The 21,775-nt window shown below is 37.5% G+C and overlaps 1 protein-coding gene across 5 annotated transcripts in view; it reads left to right on the top strand.

The window, feature by feature from the left end:
• The first annotated feature begins 14,945 nt into the window (after window positions 1-14,945).
• Window positions 14,946-21,775, top strand: part of LOC135111444 (microsomal triglyceride transfer protein large subunit-like) — a 70,151-nt gene continuing 63,321 nt past the window's right edge. For 2 of the 5 annotated variants that reach the window (XM_064024781.1, XM_064024753.1), the window contains exon 1: window positions 14,946-15,104. The gene's annotated coding sequence lies outside the window, so the exon portion shown is untranslated. The remainder of the gene's footprint in view (window positions 15,105-21,775) is intronic. The other 3 variants (XM_064024761.1, XM_064024790.1, XM_064024771.1) reach the window with 3 other exon arrangements.

Below are 21,775 nucleotides of genomic sequence, written 5' to 3'. Positions count from 1 at the left end.
TTTATCACTTCACAACCTTCTATCTGATCGCCAGTATGGGTTCCGTCAAGGCCGCTCTACTGGTGATCTTCTGGCTTTCCTTACTGAGTCTCTTTTAGAGATTTTGGTGAAACTTTTGCTGTTGCCTTGGACATATCAAAAGCTTTTGATAGAGTCTGCCACAAAGCTTTGATTTCCAAACTACCCTCCTACGGTTTCTATTCTTCTCTCTGTAACTTCATCTCAAGTTTCGTTTCTGACCGTTCTATTGCTGCTGTGGTAGACCGTCACTGTTCTTCTCCTAAATCTATTAACAGTGGTGTTCCTCAGGGTTCTGTCCTGTCACCCACTCTCTTCTTATTATTCATTAATGATCTTCTAAACCAAACTTCTTGTCCTATCCACTCCTACGCTGATGATACCACCCTGCACTTTTCCACGTCTTTTCATAGACGTCCAACCTTTCAGGAGGTAAACATATCACGCAGGAAAGCCACAGAACGCTTGACTTCTGATCTTTCTAAAATTTCTGATTGGGGCAGAGCAAACTTGGTATTGTTCAATGCCTCAAAAACTCAATTCCTCCATCTATCAACTCGACACAACCTTCCAGACAACTATCCCCTCTTCTTCAGTGACACTCAACTGTCCCCCTCTTCTACACTGAACATCCTCGGTCTGTCCTTTACTTATAATCTGAACTGGAAACTTCACATCTCATCTCTAGCTAAAACAGCTTCTATGAAGTTAGGTGTTCTGAGACGTCTCCGTCAGTTTTTCTCACCCCCCCAGCTGCTAACTCTGTACAAGGGCCTTATCCGTCCATGTATGGAGTATGCTTCACATGTCTGGGGGGGTTCCACTCATACTGCTCTTCTAAACAGGGTGGAATCAAAAGCTTTTCATCTCATCAACTCTCCTCTAACTGACTGTCTTCAGCCTCTCTCTCACCGCCGCAGTGTTGCATATCTAGCTGTCTTCTACCGCTATTTTCATGCTAACTGCTCTTCTGACCTTGCTAACTGCATGCCTCCCCTCCTCCCGCGGCCTCGCTGCACAAGACTTTCTTCTTTCTCTCACCCCTATTCTGTCTACCTCTCTAACGCAAGAGTTAACCAGTATTCTCAATCATTCATTCCTTTCTCTGGTAAACTCTGGAACTCCCTGCCTGCTTCTGTATTTCCACCTTCCTATGACTTGAATTCCTTCAAGACGGAGGTTTCAAGACACTTATTCATCAATTTTTGACTACTGCTTTCACCCTTTTATGGGACTGGCATTTCAGTGGGCATATTTTTTTATTGGATTTTTGTTGCCCTTGGCCACTGTCCTTCCTACATTAAAGAAAAAAAACAACAACAACAACAACAACAACCGCATCAACAACAACAACAACAACAACAACAACAATAACAACAACAACAACCGCAACAACAACAACAACAACAACAACAACAACAACAACAACAACAACAGCTGCAACAACAACAACAACAACAACAACAACAACAACAACGACAACAACAACAACCGAAACAACAACAACCGAAACAACAACAACAACAACAACAACAGCCACAGCAAGAACAACGACAACAACATCAACATTGTGGTTCATCCCTCATCACGTGGATCAAGAACAACGTGGGACAACAACAACAACAACAACAACAACAACAACAACAACAACAACAACAACTACAACAACAGCAACAGCCGCAACAACAACAACAACAACAACAACAACAACAACATAGACAACAACAACAACAACAACAACAACAACAACATAGACAACAACAACAACAACAACAACAACATAGACAACAACAACAACAACAACAACAACAACAACAACAACAACAACAGCCGCAGCAAGAACAACGACAACAACAACATCAAAATTTCGGCTCATCCCTCATCATGTGGATCAAGCCCGCGACACACGCACTCACCTCCCCGCCACCTCACGTCACCACCACCACCACTATTGACCCCGTTGCCGCACCGCATTGGGATGGAGGGAGTCAGACCCCCATTGCCTGCTCCCCGCTTCTCCCTGGGGAGGGTCTTAAGTCAGCCAGGCATCTCATAAGGCACACCTGCGAACACGGAAGGAAAGGTGAATACCAGGACACACACACACACACACACACACACACACACACACACACACACACACACACATATATATATATATATATATATATATATATATATATATATATATATATATATATATATATATATATATATATATATATATATATATATATATATATATATATATTTATTTATTTATTTATATATATATTATGTAGGAGGGGCACCGGCCAAGGGCAACAAAACTGCAATAAAAAAATAAAGCCCACTGAGGTGCCAGTCCCCGAACAGGGTGGAAAGCGGTAGTCAGAAATTACAGGATAAGTGACTTGAAACCTCCTTCTTAAAAGAGTTCAAGTCATGGGAATTTGGAAATAAAGAAGCAGGCAGGGAGTTCCAGAGTTTACCAGAGAAAGGGATGAATGATTGAGAATAGAGAGGTGGACAGAAAAGGGGTGAGAGAAAGAGGAAAGTCTTGTGCAGCGAGGTCGCAGGAGAAGGGGAGGTATGCAATAAGCAAGATCAGAAGAACAGATGGCATGAAAATAGCGGTATAAAATAGCAAGAGATGCAACACTGTGACAATAAAAAAGACGCTGAAGACAGTCAGTTAGAGGAGAGGAGTTGATAAGACGAGAACCTTTTGATTCCACCCTGTCTAAAAGAGCGGTATGAGTGGAAACCAGCCCACCTCCATACACGTGAAACTGAAGCGCCCGACCTTGAACCACAGATGACATGTATAGTGTCTGGTCGCAAGGCCGGAAGGGTAAGAAGAGGCGCACTGCTTGTACAACCGTCAGGAAGCCCAATCCCGTTTAATCGCCTGGTAACCCATACATCAACTCTGGTTCGAAGTAACATTCGAACTGACTGAACATATCACTGAACAACCCAACACTACAACATGAATACCCGGTAACCTTCTCTTCCTTTATTTTCTGTCCCAGATTGACACCTGTGAAATTTATACATTATAACCCAAGTTTCCTTTGCTTAATTTCTCGCACTATGTTCGAGGAGTCTGCTAATAATGACTGTAACATACTGTATATGTATAAACAGGACAGCGTAAGGGTGGCCATACACGTTCAAAAAAAGCGTCAAAATTTTTGCATCAAAATTTTGACGTGTAACTTAGATACAAAATTTTGATGTATAATTGCCCACACATGTTTAGGCGTTTTTCCCATCAAAATTCAGTATAGTCAAAATCTTCGACATGGATGCATCAGTGGCCATAGCACTAGTGTTCACATTGGACTCTGATAAACCTCCTGGTAAACGTTGGAAATGGTCAAAAGACATTTTTCGAAGTTCATTGCGAAAATTTGGTCGCAGATTATTTATTTTTTCTTCAGATCTTCTAATGTGGCGGAAGTAAAATGCTCACGATATTTCTGCAGTAGAATGTCATAGGCCTCGGCTTTCTTAGCACGATTGCTATAATCATCCAACTTAATTCTCCACAAGGCTGGCAAGGTTCAATACACTCCTAAAACTTCAATAAAAAATTTCTTTTCGGCCTCCTTCTTTGCAGACATGGCGAACTAAACAGTTTGATCAAAATTTTGACAGGAACCCACACTCGCATCAAAAATTTGGCGACATGTCAAAAAATATCAAATGGATTTGATCAATCAAAATTTTGCTTCAAATCTTTTATTTTACATCAAAACGTCCTACACACACTCAAATTTTCCATCAAAATTTTGATATCAAAATTTTGATGCAAAATTTTGACGCTTTTTTTGAACATGTATGGGCCCCTTAACACATGACACTTGGGTGGTGCCATGTACTTCTGAACCACTGAGATATATTCCCGTAATTTCATAATAATCAACAGATAATACTTCATAGCTAGCCTAGCAACACCTACTACACATATACTGCCAAAAAGTACATAACATAATATATCAACTTACCCCAAACTGGGGAGGATAAGCAGATTGAGTGAGCTGGTAGAATTGCTCTGGCTGAGGCTTCTGCTTGGACTGATGTGCGCTTACCACTATAACTATAGCTCACCAAACTATAAGTTCCCTAAATATATAAATGACATGGCCACCCAAAAATAAATTCCTTAAGCAAAATCGTAATGATAATGAAACACACCTAAACTGATACATGTAACAAAAGAAACCTAATATTATTACATATACTGATATTTACAATAAGAACCAGAAGTAAAAGAATGGATTCATTATGCCAGACCTGACAAAGCATACTCCATACATGGTCGGATAAGGCCCCTGTACAGAGCTAGCAGCTGCAGGGATGAGAATTGTCGAAGACAACTCAGAACGCTTAACTTCACAGAAGCTGTTTTAGCTAGAAATGAGATGTGAAGTTTCCAGTTTAGATTATAAGCTAAGGACAAACCAAGGATATCCAGTGTAGAAGAGGGGGACTGTTGAGTATCATTGAAGAAGAGGGGATAGTTGTCTGGAAGGTTGTGTCGAGTTGATAGATGGAGGAACTGAGTTTTTGAGGCATTGAACAGTACTATGTTTGCTCTGCCCCAATCAGAAATTTTAGAGATCCGAAGTCAGGGGTTCTGTGGCTTCCCTGCATGAACTGTTTACTTCCTGAAGTGTTGGACGTCTATGAAAAGATGTGGAAAAGTGCAGGGTGGTATCATCAGTGTAGGAGTGGAGAGAAGGATAGAACCCTTAGTAGGGTAATTTGGAAATCAAAACTTTACACTATAGTCTATCAAAAGCTTTTGATATATCTAAGACAAAAGCAAAAGTTTCATCAAAATCTCTAAAAGAGGATAACCAAAACTCAGTAAGGAAAGCCAGAAGATCACCAGTAGAGCGGCCTTGATGGAATCCATACTGGCAATCAAATAGAAGGTTTGAAGTGATAGATGTTTAAAAAATCTTCCTGTTGTGGATAGATTAAGAAAATTAGATAGGCAGGAAAATGAGGAAATAGGATAACAGTTTGAGGAATTAGAGCGGTCATCCTTCTTAAGAACAGGGTGAATGTAGGCAAATTTCCAGCAAGAAGGAAAGGCAGATGTTGATAGACAGAGTTGAAAGAAGTCATAAGGGGAATTAGATCTTAAAAGATTTTGGATCCTGAGGAAGGAATAGAGCGACAGGACAAGATACAGGTATGAGATTGTGATCAGAGGAGCCCAACGGAGAAGATAGGATAACAGCATAAGCAGGAGGATTAGAGGTTAGGAAAAGATTAAGAATGTTGCGGATATCTCCAAGACGGTCAGGAATATGAGTTGCGCCAGTTGCTTTAGGTCGTGGAGGATGGCAAAATTAAAGGGTAGTTCAGTGAAGGGAGAGAAAAACCAAAGCTGGTGGTTAACAATGAAGTCTCCAAGAATAGAGATCTCTGCAAAAGGTAAGAGAGTCGGAATGTACTCCACTTTGGAAGTTAAGTAGTCAAAGAATTTCTTATAGTCAGAGGAGTTAGGTGAGAGGTATACAGCACATACAAATTTAATTTGAGAGATGGTGGAAAACTCAGAAGATTCAAGATGTGGGCATGAAAGCAGGTTAAGTCACTGTGCGCATAGACATAAGATCCAGCTTTGGATTGAAAGTGAGGATAAAGGAGGTAAGAAGGAACAAAAAAGTGAAAACTGTCAGTTGCCTCAGACAGCTGTGTTTCAATGAAGAAAAGAAGATGAGGTTTAGTAGAGGAGAGTTGGTGTTCTACAGACTAAAAAATTAGATCATCATCATCAAAATTAGACCATGAATGCTGCAGAAGTTAATGAAGAAAAAGTTAAGGGGAGGGTGTCAAGACATTTAGGGTCGATACCGGAGGAGCAGTCCGACGTGGGGACATTTGTGGTTCCCTCAACTGATGGGGACTCTGAGGCTGGTGTAAGAGTTGCTGTGATAATTTTAAATTTTGAGTGAAGGATATGTGTGTAAATAGGTGCATGTAGTTTTGTGTGAAGGAAGAGAGTTGTCTTTAAAGGGTAGGTTGTGACTGCCCCCTTGTGTTGTGAGACGCAAAGGGAAACGTTCAGTGCTGTTGGGTTTAATGGGGCTGCTTCAGAACTCACCGGGAGTAATAATAATTTTGGCAGGCTTCTTATATATATATATATATATATATATATATATATATATATATATATATATATATATATATATATATATATATATATATATATATATATATATATATATATATATACTCGTGTATATATACGAGTATATATATATATATATATATATATATATATATATATATATATATATATATATATATATATATATATATATATATATATATATATATATATATATATATATATATATATATATATATATATATAAACACACACTCACACACAGAACCAGGAAGAGTGTTTTAAAGACCAGTGAAAGGGATGTAATAGAGAAGTTACTGTTTAATTCTTGCATCAATAAGATAGAATGGGGATTACACGAGGCCGCGGGAGTGTAAGCAGTTAACAAGTTCAAAGGAACAGAAACCATGGAAGTAATGATCAAAGATAGTAGGAGATGCAATATTATGGCAATGAGTGAGAGAATCGATGAGACAACATTTTTTTTTACTCCACCCTGTTAAAAGGGCTGTGTAAGATGAACATCCCCATGATATGTAGTTCAAACATGGACACATAAGGTCCCTTTATACAGTAAGCAGCTGGGAGGAAGAAAAGTATCGGGGGAGACAACATAAAACACCTAACTTCATGAAAGCTGTTTAAGCAAGAGAAGAAATGCGAAATTTGCACTTAGGATTTTTAATGAGGCACAGTCCAAGTACGTTCAGTGTACAAGAGGGGAGTAACTGAGGATCGATGAAGAAGAGGTGATATGTATATATATATATATATATATATATATATATATATATATATATATATATATATATATATATATATATATATATATATATATATATATATATATATATATATATTTTTTTTTTTTTTTTTTTTTTTTTTTTTTTTTTTAGATCTTGTCGAGTGGACAGGCGAGAACTGAGTTTTTGAAGTCTTGAACAACTATAGATTTCCCCTGTCTCATTTTGAAGTAATAGAAAGGTCGGATGTTAGCCATTTTATGGCTTCAAGTGAACTTTTTATGGTCTGACCATTTTGATTTGAGCGTTTAGGCATTTCCCTTTCCAGGAATTCCCCAGCCTGAAGTGCTGCCACACTTACGAGTATACGAAAACACACCACCTGTCAGGTACTTCCTTCCTCAAAATTAAATGGTTTTGTAGTATATATGCACTGCCATGATCTAAAAAAGGCAAGTTAATGTAATATATGTTTTTAATGATACTTGCATTTTTTTTTTTCTTGGCAAACACCACAATACTTGGCACGTTTCCCCCAGGCATTATTACGTTTCCATGGGTGACTGAGTGAGGTCACATGGTCAGTGACCATGTTGATCCATGGTCACTTCCTCTCACGCTGCCAGCCAGGATGGAAGCTACCTCTCGCTCGCTCTCATCACTTCCACAAAAAGAAAAGAGCTTATTTACTCAGTAAATAAATATTTTTTGGAAGGAAAAGCTAATAGGGAGTCATTACTTGATCCCTCAGTACTCATAGCTGTTGCCCGAACAGCGAGAGCCACAAAAGTGCCTTGACTTTTATGTCGATGGTGGTGTGGAAAAAAAGTCATAACTAAAGAATAAAAATCTACCATCATAGTTTAAGAGAAATATCATATCTAAAAGGAAACCTATCACATTTAAACGAAATTCACAATGAGAGAGAGAGAGAGAGAGAGAGAGAGAGAGAGAGAGAGAGAGAGAGAGAGAGAGAGAGAGAGAGAGGCGTGGGGGGGGGGGGGGCCAGCTTGGCTGACTGACAGGCAGATTTTTCTCAAATTCTAGTGATTCATAGGCAAGTATAGCTCTTTCATAGAAATACATTTGCATGAAATGTAAACTGCATATATATGCAGAGAGATAGAGAGAGAGAGAGAGAGAGAGAGAGAGAGAGAGAGAGAGAGAGAGAGAGAGAGAGAGAGAGAGAGAGAGATTGGTGTGTGGGCACTAATCTGATAATTGGCCCAGTACAAGGTTTGGCAGCCAGGGGTAATACCCGGAAAGGGCAACGCCTAAACACTTAATCCAAAATTATTAGACTATAGTTACTGCTAAACTGAGGTGAGAAATGCTGGATAGTTATCAGTAGCGTAAGGGCCCCGTACACGCTCAGGCAGGCTGTCCGACCGCCTGTGCAAACCAGGACTGTTCAGGCAAAACTGAGCAAGTATGGGATGTTGAGGCGGCCTGTGAAGGCTGCCTACAAACCACCGGAGAGGCTGCGTCACGAACCTGTAGCAAGTTGGCTCCGTTCGGCCAGCGTCCGGTCAGCCCTGTTTGAGCGTGTATGGGCACATGAGTCGGCCTTGAGGCCACATCTCTCAGTACAGCACTCGGCTGCTTACAGTTAACATGTCTGCCACACACTAAACTTACAGGTTTTGAGGTTTGATATAGAAAGAAATAATATTTTTATTGGATGTTGGAAAAAAAAAATATATATTTACCCACTGGAACAAAAAGCGGAAATAATGGCCACACATCAGAATAATTAGTTGCAGATTTTAAAGGATAATATGCTATAAATATAATTACACTTAAATTAGACAGTATGAAGCAGAATGTCAGTCTTCCATGCTCAGAAGCAGTTCACCTCTTCATCAAACATGAAAGGAAGTTACTTTATTATTATTATTATTATTATTATTATTATTATTATTATTATTATTATTATTATTATTATTATTATTATTATTATTATAGAAAGAACTCTTTCTCCTCCTCTTGGTGTTCTGTTATAACTTGTAGCTGCAGTCGCAAGTAGGTCTAATTCTTCCCTATCCATGGGAGAGGTCACGATCTTCATTCCACGGTGTCTCGCAAGAACTGAGCGTTGCCTTGAGGCAGGACTGAATAGTGTGGGAGACACAGGTCGGCCTGTCCGACCGGCTGTCTGAGCGGGAATGGGGCCCTTAAGAGTGGATAAGACAAGAAGTTTGACTGAGAAGATAATTTATGAATAGTACGAATAGGGCAGGTGATACGATGGAACTTCATAGGCTGAGAGGAGAATAGTGACCGTCTACCACTGCAGCAACAGAAAAGCCAGATAGAAAATTTGAGATAAAAGTGCACAGATCAAGAAATAGTATGAGAGAAGCTTAGAAATTAAAGATTTGTGCCAAGTTTTATTTATCAAGTTACCATTTTTCTTCAGCATTTATTACGACAAATAAAAGGAAACTGCCTAAAAGTTACAAAGCTTTTTTTTTTAACATAAAAAATAAAACAAATCCTTACAAGAAAGAAATAGCCAGAAACTGAATAAGAAATACCGTGATGAATGAAACAACTCTGGCAGCAAGACCAAATACGATTACAAGAGGTTAGATGAATTATGTATGGATAAGAAAGGGAAATCTTATCAGCTATGTAGGAGGTACCATGTGTTCACCAACTCTAGATAGTGCAGCTTGACGTCGACGGAGACTGACGGATGATCGATTTTCTCATGTCACGTTATTCTGCCCTTATCTCCGTCTTAAATGTTTGATGATGGGAGTGTTTACTGCTTTTCGTAATCATAGTTCGCAATTTTATATCCATTTAAAATTTATGAACTTCACAGACACACACATACACATGATACTACTACTGCTACTACTACTACTACTACTACTACTACTACTACTACTACTACTACTACTACTACTACTACTACTACTACTACTACTAATAATAATAATAATAATAATAATAGCAATAATAATAATAATAATAATAATAATAATAATAATAATAATAATAATAATAATAATAACACCTTCACCATCACTTCCAGTTATCAGTCCACCAAAGCAGCTGGCATGACGTAATGAAATATCTTGGGATGATTACTATGTTGCTAAGCAAAAAACTCATTGCTTGATATTAAAACTTGGGAGTGGCGTTCCTGCCATCTACAATTCTAAACGTGATACATGTGACTGGTGCTGTTACAGTGAGTAACACCACCCTCTATCGACAAGTTTACAAACAATTTCGGCGAATGTAGTATCCTGTGGTAGAACATTCCTTGAAATGTTTTGTGTAACACCGCCCTTTATCGACAAACTATCGAACTTGTTCGGGCACTGCACTTCCTTCTAGCGGCAAACTTGTGAACTATTTCATGTTATTATTTATAAAGTTGAAGTCATCGCTCTGTTAACGTGACACTCTTTTTCCATTGCCTACATAATTTTCTTTCTATCTTAAGTTCTCTGATCTGATTAAAAACCTCCTTAGAAAATCTGACAACTGATGGATTCCAGGAAAATCACAGTGGAAGCTATGTGCATACGTACGTGGCAGGTTACTAGTCCTCAAGATATTAAGAAAAACAAAAACAGTAGATAGATGTTCCGAATAACAACCACTGAGGCGTGGTGCATGTCGATACTCACAAGGATATGTAATTTTTTTTTATTTGTTCGTTTTTTTAATGAATTAATTTGTTTAATGTTTAATACTTTGATATAGTTATTTTTATTTTACTGTTGATATTTTCGAAAGTGATATAGGCTTTGGGAAAGGCTAATTGATAACGTGAATGAAAATATCTTGAATATAAAAAAAAATGGAGAAGTGGCAAGATAAGAGTAGTACACCAACTGACTCCGCCGGAAGTGGGAGGAGGCAGGAGGCGTGGCTTCTAAATCAGTTAAACCTGCGTCGACAACACTGCTCTCCTGCGACGGACTTCGAAACTAATAGCAATGAGCGACTACACGTAGTTTCGTGGCACCACTGCCCTTTCGTGCGTGTTTTAAGGAAAATTTCTCTGTTCATTTGTATATCTATTTATTTATTTATTTATTTTTGTTTATTTTTATTTTTTTCTTTTTCTGTGTGTGCGAATAGAATATAAAAGAATAAATATTTATTACAAGAGAATGGAACAGAATATTTATTTCTATGCTCAGACTTCACAAAAAGTATGGAGCACACCTCTCATACCGTATCATAAGTATACAGTTCAACTAAAAGATTACCATGGCACCATTAATGATACCCAAGCACACTGTACATTAAGGCCCGGTGACGCTAATGGAAGAAGCACAATAATGCCCATTTCTTCATCATAGGATGCTAATGTGTTGCAGGATATATCGGTAGTCGGGACCTGCAGCTTTTCTGTTTTGTGGAGAGATCAAAGCGTAGGTGGATACGCCGTAGAGGAATAGTTCTGTTGTGCGACAATTTGGCTTTCTGCAGTTTTCACCTGCAGAGCCTATATATCTGTTTTGAACATTTGTTTGGTGGTGTGTGGAGCCTAGGAACGTTTTATTTTATTATTATTATTATTATTATTATTATTATTATTATTATTATTATTATTATTTATTTTTTTTTTTTTATTTATTTTTTTTTCATAGCTTCTTAAATACAGTGGAACCTCGGTTCTCGAACTTAATTGATTCCCTAATGCCGTTCGAAATCCGAAACGTTCGAAAACCGTGTTTTTTTTTTGTTTTTTTCATAGGAATCATTGTAAAATGGATTAGTCCTTTCCCAGTCACCAGTCTACACTGTCTTAGCAGGTTATGACAGACGCTCCCAGCAGCTAAGATGGTTGCGTCACAAGATCTCCAGCTCACAAATTATTTATTCAGAAAGGTTGTAATGAATGAACTTAGTGACACAGAACTGTTTAGACCGATCAGTGAAGGAAGCCTTACAGAGAGGACACAGAGAGGAGCAACCCACTTACCGCCAAAATGAAGGTGACCATAACATTTAGACATCTTGCATCTGGGAAAAGCTGCTGGAAAAATGCAGTTGTGCAGAAGTGATGGCATTGGGATCATCGAGAGAGCCACAGGTGGCTCAGGATTATTCCTGGACGCTGAGAACTGTTTGTTTACATCGAGCTTTTCAATGAGATCACATTTACCATATTTCAAAAATTCAATTACTGTCTTAGACTGTCTCTCCTCCAAATATATAAAAACGTAGTAGATATTTATAGAACTATAAATTAGTAATATACGGCAGCTTTTGTTATGTCTTTTCATATTTGAAATCAAGTAACTTTGTTCTAGAACCGAATTATGGTACCACAACCGAAGCAATAATGAGTTAAAAATTTTGTTCGAAAAGGGAGGCGTTTGGTAACCGAGGTTCCACTGTATACGTCTCTATTCCTCCAGTTCCCGGTCCCGTCTTCCCTGGTGCGTCGCTGCAGCCTGTCGTGATCCGTACACCGTCTGCTCTAGCCTGCAACGTGACTTGCTTCTCCTTCCGCGCCTTCTTCGCCGCTTCCCAACCAGGTGATGATATTGTATGCATGAAGGAAGTGATAATTGGTTTTCTATGAATATTTCCAATCAAGTTTATATTTCGTTCTCATTCTTGTCCTCATTTTCTTCAATCAGTAACTGATGAGATGTTGATGCTGGTTTGCCTTTTGACGTTTGTTGGGTATACTCGTAGATGTATTTGCTGAATAATGAACAAAAATAAAATTATACAGGAATTGCAGGTGTTGTATTGCTCAAAATATCTAGGAATGTGTCCAGTTTTTCCGAATTTGCGTGTTCTCAATGTTGTAATTCTTCTTTATCACTTAGAAGTCCTAGACATATATTCGAAATCTATTCTAGGACCGAGGATATAACAGGATCCTTAAATCTGATATCTAAATGGACTCGACAAGGGAACACTGTCAATCCTATATGAAAATCTGCACATTTATTGTGTATTGTTGATTTATATGTGAATACATTTTAGTATTAAGTAACGTTAGCCGTGTGTGTGTGTGTGTGTGTGTGTGTGTGTGTGTGTGTAACTCTCTCTCTCTCTCTCTCTCTCTCTCTCTCTCTCTCTCTCTCTCTCTCTCTCTCTCTCTCTCTCTCTCTCTCTCTCTCTCTCTCTCTCTGTCTATCTATCTCTCTATCTCTCTCTCTATCTATCTATCTATCTATCTATCTCAGGATAAAGATGATCCTCTACGAAGAGTTCCTCCAAGATCTTCCTCTCTCCCTCCGTGACCTCCTCGCCTTCCTCCATCTGCCTCTTTCCTCATCTCACCTGACGTTTCTCAGTACAACGGTTCGTGGATTAGCAGTTCAGCCTCCATCATCGCCAGTTCAAGCTCATGTCTCACGAAGTCAGAATCAGGGACCTTATGGTACTAGGCGAAATCTCAAGAATCAAGCGTTTCTGTGGCGGCTCAAGACCCCCTACAAACAGGCTGCCAGGTATCAGACACGCTGCAAGGGCGTCCTTACATCTCTTAGACTGAGGCAGTTCACTTCGTCACTCGAGTATCACTCTTACTCCATCTCTGCCCTCCTGCCCCGTCCAAGACGCCTGCCGCAAACTTGATTATTATAGCTTAGAAAGGAATTCCTCAGATAATTATATGTATAATGTCGCCACGATGTGCTGTTTACTTGATAAAAATTATCCTCTTTGTCTGTCATGTATTATAAACAACTACTTACATACGTAACTGTAAATATATTTACTTTATTTTATTTATTTTATTTTATTGTTTATTTTATTTTATTATTTTTTTACTTATTACTTTATTTGTTTTATTGCATTTATCTATTTTATTTTACGTAATTATTTATTAATTTTTCATTTTTATTTATTTGTTTATTTTTTCACTCTGCTCCACCTCACATTTCTCTTCTTCCGTTGTAGCGCCTTGAATAAATGAACCCATATTCCCCTCGGATGCCGCTTCCTCAGATTATTATTGATAGCTATTCACAGCTGCGCGTTGCCAGTACGCATTATAGGCGAGGCTTAATGCAGTGTTAGTGTAGTTGCCACGGAGATTTCATTCCTCTGTGACTGTGGTAGTATACACTTTTCTACTTTAGGAGGCAGAACCGACCGTAAGAAAATAGGTGATACTTTTTTTTTTTTCTTCCTACCAAGTCAGTCATTCAAACAGCATGAGCGGTTGTGTCTCATCAATCATCCCTTTCCCCTTCAACGAAATTTATTTAGACCCGTGTTTATTGCTATGTGCGGCAGCAACCACAACACATGGTAACTGATGGTGTACAGAGCTACTTACTCGTATCAATCTTGCCTTTTCTGAATAATAAAGGAACATTCGAGTGCAGTAGCATACATGAACATAAGATACGAAAATAAGGGAAACTGCAAGAAACCGTAAGGCCTACGCATAGCAGTCCCCATATGACTTATCTATTTCCATCTATCATGTTCATCCATAAATGTGTCAGATATTTTAAAAGTTCCCTAATGACTCCGTAATAACAATTTGATCACTGAATCTAATCCTATGCCACTCTATTTGAGAACTTTCATATCTCTAGATCTAACTTTATCAAACTTAAACCCTTTAATTCTTATTCTTATCAAACAAGTGAAGAAAAAAGAGAACAGTAAAACACCTACACTACTTCGTAACATGCGTGGAAGATAAAATGAGTCTATGCTCATTGGTGACTTTTAATGCGTAAAGCTAGTAATGCGTAAAGCTAGCTATGTAGAAATTTTCATATTCCCACAAATCATATATCAATTTCTGTCTTATGGCAAGAACATTATCTATAGTGATTTAACCATATCATTTTAATTTTCTAGATAAAGTTCTCTTAATTTCCCCACCTCTCATATTTTAGCAAGAAATCGTATATTCCATAGTATCGTTCAAGGAAGATAGGATAACATGGGAGAGCGCGAAGCAGCAGATCTTTTAATAGAATGTGAACTGTATGATAAATAAAGTGCAATTGTGACTGGAAGAGATGTGAAATTTAGCGACTAATTAAGTGAATAAGAGAGCCCAGCATATGCACCTTCCCGTTTTCTCTGACAGCTACCAATCAGTGGGGTGGACGAAAGTGGCTGTCAGTGGTCACCTTGAAGTACGCCTGGTGGAGTTATTGTAATTTGTGTAAGTGCATTGGCTAACGACAGCCTGCAGGAGTGTTGGCGATACCCGCAAGAGTGTCTGAGCCGGCAATAGGGAGTGAATGGTGAGTGGGTACCGGTGTTATATACGGAAATCACCTTGAGGAAAATAGTAGGAAACCCGCATCCCCACTTGAATGCAGACGAAACGTTTTGTGTGTCTAATATATTCAAATATGTTTTGAGTTACTGAAATCTATGATGCCTAATTATGTCGTGCGCTATTTGTTTTGAAAGTGGAATTAGCAAACATGAGGTTTTTTGTGCTCTCTCTCTCTCTCTCTCTCTCTCTCTCTCTCTCTCTCTCTCTCTCTCTCTCTCTCTCTCTCTCTCAAGAAAATTTTTTTTACGTTTTTTTTTTTTTTTATGAATTTGTAATTACTTTGTTTTCCATTTCTCACGCAAATCATGAACTCTTGAACTAATGATATAAGGATATGCATCTTTTCCTGGAGTCTCAATGAAGTAAGCATCCAGTCACATCTCGCCTTTGGGGAAGAGCAGGCTTTGTGTTCATCGAACACAAAGCGTATTAAAAGACGAAATTCATGCGACCTAACGAAATCATTTCAAGAAAGCATAATTAGGGGTTCTGTCATGTGGTGGATACAATGACGGTAGCCTGAGTTTTTTTTTTTTTTTTTTTACATATAGTGGTGAGGGGCCTGCTACCATGCCTTATATTAAACATGTCATCCAGGACATAATCATTGATTCTATTCTACTTATCTCTTCTTAATTATTTGCATGTTTTAGATGTCATGAAGCCTAATAGGAGGGTTTTGGATGTCTGATAATGCTAAGAAATTATTTAAAAAGAAATAAACCCACACATGCTCAATAAATTGCTTCAAAGCTGTGCCTGTATTAAAACTATATCTAGTTAGTATTAAGTAAGGAATAAGCAGGGTATGTTCTAGATGCTATATGTGGCTGACAACTTATAAAAAAAAAAAGTTAATTGGTAGCCACATACAAGTATTTCAAAGTTTGCCTTATGCAGTCAGCAGAACTGTTTGCCTTCCATGTTTTCCTACTATTGATTCCAAGGTGTTGCAGTAAACTTAAGGCTATTTAGAAGAAAACTATGTCTGTAACAACTTCAAGGCTTGTATGACCTTTACCATGGAAATGAGGTGAAAAGTATTTTATGTGAATAAAGAGAAAGAACTCACTTGATTTTCTATTGACAGATAATGTCATGTAGTAAATGTCTTATAGTTCACAGCAACTAGTCTTGATTATAAATATGACTTAAGTATTAACCTTAATCTCTGGAAATAATCAGAAAAAAGTTTATTTGCCTTAACAAAGGCAGTGCTTTTCCTTTCAGAACTTGATACTCAAAGTAGTAATGTTGTCTAATGTCATTACACTTTACAGAAGTTTTGCATTAAACATAAAGTGTATTAAGTTAGAAAGGTAATTTAAATTGAAGTACCATTGAATGGAAGTGTAATATTTCTCACCTTATTAGATTATATGTATCACATGACACATTATATGTATCACATGACAAAATGGGGAGGTGCTGTGTTCTTGAAGGTGATATAAAGAACTACATTACTATTAGAGTGAATTTGGATGCAAATTCAGTATTGTAACTGCTCTTGATAGTCACATACTGCATTTTTTTTATTGTATTAGTAACGTTTTATATTAGTGCGAGAGGGAATTTTAGTATCTGTTTGCAGCGTTGAATTCTGAAAGGAAAACTTCTGTCTTTGTTAGATAAAAAAAACTTATCAGTCAGATCATTTCCATGGATTGAGGTGATTGCAGAAATGATTGTATTTTCTTTACAGAGTGAGGGAAAGTGAATGAAGTATGTATGCTATAGTGAAGTGTATGAGGAGAGTAAGTGGCAGGTGATGAATGTAGTTTTGAGTGTTAAGTTACCTGCTTAAGCAAGTAGACTATTTCATCTATCAAGGGCTGTATGCTGCAATGAATAGAAGAATACAAATAAAGGTGAAATTTAGAATTAATCAAACAAGAAAGTTATAGGAAGGAAAGAACAATGTATTTAGTAATAGGTTGCATGGGATGAATGCAAAGTACAAGACTGTATGAGAATGTAGTGACATTAACAGGATTATGAAGCTGAAAATATCAGACTTAGAAACAAGAGAAAAGAGTAGATTGAATGTAGTGAAGGTGAGGTATCTGAGGATTACATGTGGAATAACACGTCAATAGTGTAAGAAATGAGAAGCACAGAGGAGAACCATTGTTATGAAAATTTGCTTATTGAACATAGTAGGAAGTGTTGCAGTAGCTGTGTATTTAGAGAAGATGTAGAAAGAGTATCTGGTGAAGGTGTGTACTGGATCAGATATAAGAGATCTAGGCTGGTATTCAGGTAAGTAATGAAGATCTAGCAGCTGAACTCTGAGTATTCCCCATTTTTCTAGATTGTGGGTCAAGCCTCAAGACTCCCCTGAGGCAATACAACCTAATTTGATATTGGTGGCTGCCAGATCAACATCCATTCCTGGTATTAAAGTTAAGATGCAAAAGGATGGATGAACAATGTCAATAGAGTTTTGGATGACAAAGGGATATTTGTGGAGGATGGAAGAGTGGTTGTGCATGATAGGGCCAATGGAGAGCAGTTGTGAATGCATAAATGTGCTGTATGAACATGTTATGGTGCAGTAAGGGTTAACTAGTTCTGATGTAAGGCAATGTTGTGAGAGACCCAGATTGACTGCATGGTTGACCCTCTTGTGGTCAGTTAAGATTGGTCCTTTCTCCTTGTGGAGGGCTAGGAGCTTAGGTGGTTTGTCTGAGGGATGTATTTGTGTACTTCACCATGGTCTTGATCACTGTTGGATTTGTGACCAGGAGCTGTTACCTTTGTGGGAAGAGCATAAACCTCATCTATCAGTAAGACTGGGACTTCACACACAACATATCCCATTGACTTGCCCCAAGGCAACTGTCATTGAAAAATCTTTAGCAACCTGAGTGGAGTTCATGCTTATGCCTATCAAACAATAAAAGAGGATGGTCCCCACTGAGTATGTTGTTCACCCACCCACAGTCCTCTGCTGGTCTTGCAACACAGCCAGTTGCTCCTTCATACAGAAGATAGGAGCTCACAGTTCTGATCTTTGGATAGGATTGAGACCACTCTCACACCACATGCAGGGTTGCTAAGCCACATCTCATAGCCTCCCTTTTTGCTGCTAGATGAACATTAAATAGCTCACACACCTGCCTTCCTGCTTTTCAGTTGTGAGGTGTGTGTTAATATGTGTGCAGATGTGCACATGTCATTCTGATATATATATATATATATATATATATATATATATATATATATATATATATATATATATATATATATATATATATATATATATATATATCATTTCCCCTGTAGAAGGAAGGGTTGTCTTGGTCACACACTGTGAGTTGGGAGAATACTGCAATAAGATATATGTAGCATCAAGAAAGGGACAAGAATGAGGGAATAGGGAATCTTCTCTGTTTTTATTTTCACAAGACAAATTTTCATTGAGCTACACTACTTACTGTTAAAAGGAATCACAGGTCTTCTTTGAGTAGATGAATTTGTAGAATTGCTGTTTTTAATATCATGATTTTTATTGCCATTGTAATCATTGTTCACATTATCATGATGATAGCTATTGGTATTGCTACTTCAGCTTTACTCAGAGTTTAAGAATGTTAGATTTCATCATATTTGTTTTCCATCTTTATATATATATATATATATATATATATATATATATATATATATATATATATATATATATATCTGGAGTCGATAGTGCAATATAATATATTTTCACTGCTTTTCTTGTAATTTTTATTGTCAAAAATATAATTTGTCACATTATTGATTCAGACCAAGACAATGTTAATTAATTTTAGCCATACCCTTATGGAACATGCATGAGTGGAATGTGATAAATGTTGTGGGGAAAGAAATTGCAAAGTTATTGATCTTATTGCAAAGTAGTCTTTGAAAACAGCACTATATCTTCACCAGTCATGTATCTTACATTTGCCACTTTGACAAGAAAGCAATTCTGATGCAAGTTTCTTTATTTAATTTTATTCAATTGAATTCTTTTTTTGTAAATGGATATTGACATCTGAGAAAAGAAGAAAAATATTTAATAAAGTAAAATTATCTGGATCCTCTTATGCAGCAGTAAATTTCATGTTCTCTTTCCAATACATCTTTTGTTGGCATGCATTTGTGGCCTCTCCATGCACCTTGCAAAACTTTGATTTGGAAGCATTTTTTTTTCCTTTGAAACTAATAAGTAGGCACATATTATATATCACTAGATTCATAAGAAAATTATCTTTATGATGATCACATAAAAACTCACTGAAAAAGGCAATTTCACTCATTTTTCCTTCAAAAATAAATACAAAAAAAGAAAAAAATATTCACAACCTTGTAGCTTAGAACATTTCCTGCAATCATCCTGCGTGCTGCATATCACCTAAACCACTTTTTCATGAGCTTTACAATGGTACTATTGTCATTGTGATTAATTATATCTTGAGAAAACAAAGGAAAATTGAAGTCAGCATTAATCTCGGATTATGTGCAGATCCCCAGTCTGAAACTGACAATTATCTAACAGTTGGCCTATTCTGGGAAGCATCAAAGTTGCCAATTCATTACTTACATGAAACTTATGCTCATCTCTGACTCATCAAAAATTGATGCACTTGCATGAGAAACTTTATTTTTAATGGATTGAAATAAGTTTTTGACACATGTGCATTGGTGCAGTTTAATGAAAACATTTTGATGCACATGTGCTTCTGGTGCATGAGAGAGATAAATATAAAAGTATGAGGAATTGGAAAGAAGTTTACAAGTGCAGCAAGCAGCTGCCTCACTAATATCTGGAAGGAGACAGAAGGCATTGTTTCAGTTTTTTTTTTTTTTTTATGTAGTAAGGACACTGGCCAAGAGCAACAAGAATCTAATAAAAAAAAAAAAAGCCCACTGAGATGCCAGTCCCAGAAAAGGGTCCAAAGTGGTAGTCAAAAATTGAAGGATAAGTGCCTTGAAACCTCCCTCTTGAAGGAATTCAAGTCATAGATGGTGGAAATACAGAAGCAGGCAGGGAGTTCCAGAGTATACCAGAGAAAGGGGTGAATGACTGAGAATACTGGTTAACTCTTTCATTAGAGAGGTGGACAGAATATGGGTGAGAGAAAGAAGAAAGTCTTGTGCAGCAAGGCTGCAGGAGGAGGGGGGGCATGCAGTTAGCAAGATCAGAAGAGCAGTTAGCATGAAAATAATGGTAAAAGACTGCTAGAGATGCAACATTATAGCGATGATGAGAGAGACTGAAGACAGTCAGTTAGAGGAGAGGAGTTGATGAGATGAAAAGCTTTTGATTCCATCCTGTCTAGAAGAGCGGTACGAGTGGAAACCCCCAGACATGTGAAGCATACTCCATACATGGATGGATAAGGTCCTTGTACAGAGTTAGCTGGAGGGGGGGTGAGAAAACTGGCAGAGATGTCTCAGAACACCTAACTTCATAGAAGCTGTTTTAGCTAGAGATGAGATGTGAAGTTTCCAGTTCAGATTATAAGTAAAGGACAGACCGAGGATGTTCAGTGTAGAAGAGGGGGACAGTTGAGTGTCATTGAAGAAGAGGGGATAGTTGTCTGGAAGGTTGTGTTAAGTTGATAGATGGAGGAATTGAGTTTTTGAGGCATTGAACAATACCAAGTTTGCTCTGCCCCAATCGGAAATTTTAGAAAGATCAGAAGTCAGGCGTTCTGTGGCTTCCCTGTGTGAAAGTTTAGCTTGCAGTGACTCTTGTAACTCAAAACTTCATTATTTATAATTTTCTACTTGGGTAAATTTTCATCTGTAGAAAAAAGGGGTGTTCCAAGCCTTTCCCTAATTCCCTTTTTGATTCCAAGATACTTGTTGGCTCTGTGGTATGGTGTTCAGCTCACAGCTGAAAGGTTGGAAGCTCAGTTCTGGTGAACATTTATTTATTTATTTATTTATTTATTTATTATTATTTTTTTTTTTGGGGGGGGTGGGTTTGGAATGGTAGTGTTCTTGTGACTGTAGCTGGTGGCCTAATAACCTTGTTGTTGTAACACCATGTGTCAATCATTGTAAATTCCATTATTGTTAGATCTCACGGCCTACAAGAAATATGGGTCTATATGCTATACTATTGCAATTTCTGGTTTCCCCACTTGGTGAGGTGAGATGAGATCCATCACCTGATATATGTGACATTTCTCTTAGTAGTAGTAGTAGTAGTAGTAGTATATAAATTATATTGGTACATACCTACTTTGAATCACCCTCTCCAACTATGAATCACTCTTTGTTCTGTCCACCTCCCCCATTACAAGAATTAACCATTATTTTCAGTCCCTCAATTGTTTTCCTGGTGAACTCTGAAACTCCTTGATTCCTTCTGTATTTCCTTCTCCCTGTGGCTTTAAAACTACTTCAAAAGGGAAGCTTCAAGACATTTCTTCAAGTCTGTACTGTAAGTATAGATATAGTAGTTTGGCTGTATGAGTCAAATAAAATTTAAAAAATTCAACCTGAAATAAATTAATAATACTAAATAAAAATAACTTCAAACTGAAATATATAAATAAACAAATCTGAGTCACAAATAGTCATCAGTTACTCATCAAAAGAAGGTAACTTCCACCATATCAATCCCCAACAAAAAAAAATGAACACAGGTCT

The sequence above is a fragment of the Scylla paramamosain genome, chromosome 2 (assembly GCF_035594125.1).
Source record: "Scylla paramamosain isolate STU-SP2022 chromosome 2, ASM3559412v1, whole genome shotgun sequence".
NCBI lineage: Eukaryota > Metazoa > Arthropoda > Malacostraca > Decapoda > Portunidae > Scylla > Scylla paramamosain.
Note: the sequence above shows the minus strand (reverse complement) of the source record. Positions and strands in the feature narration are given on the sequence as shown.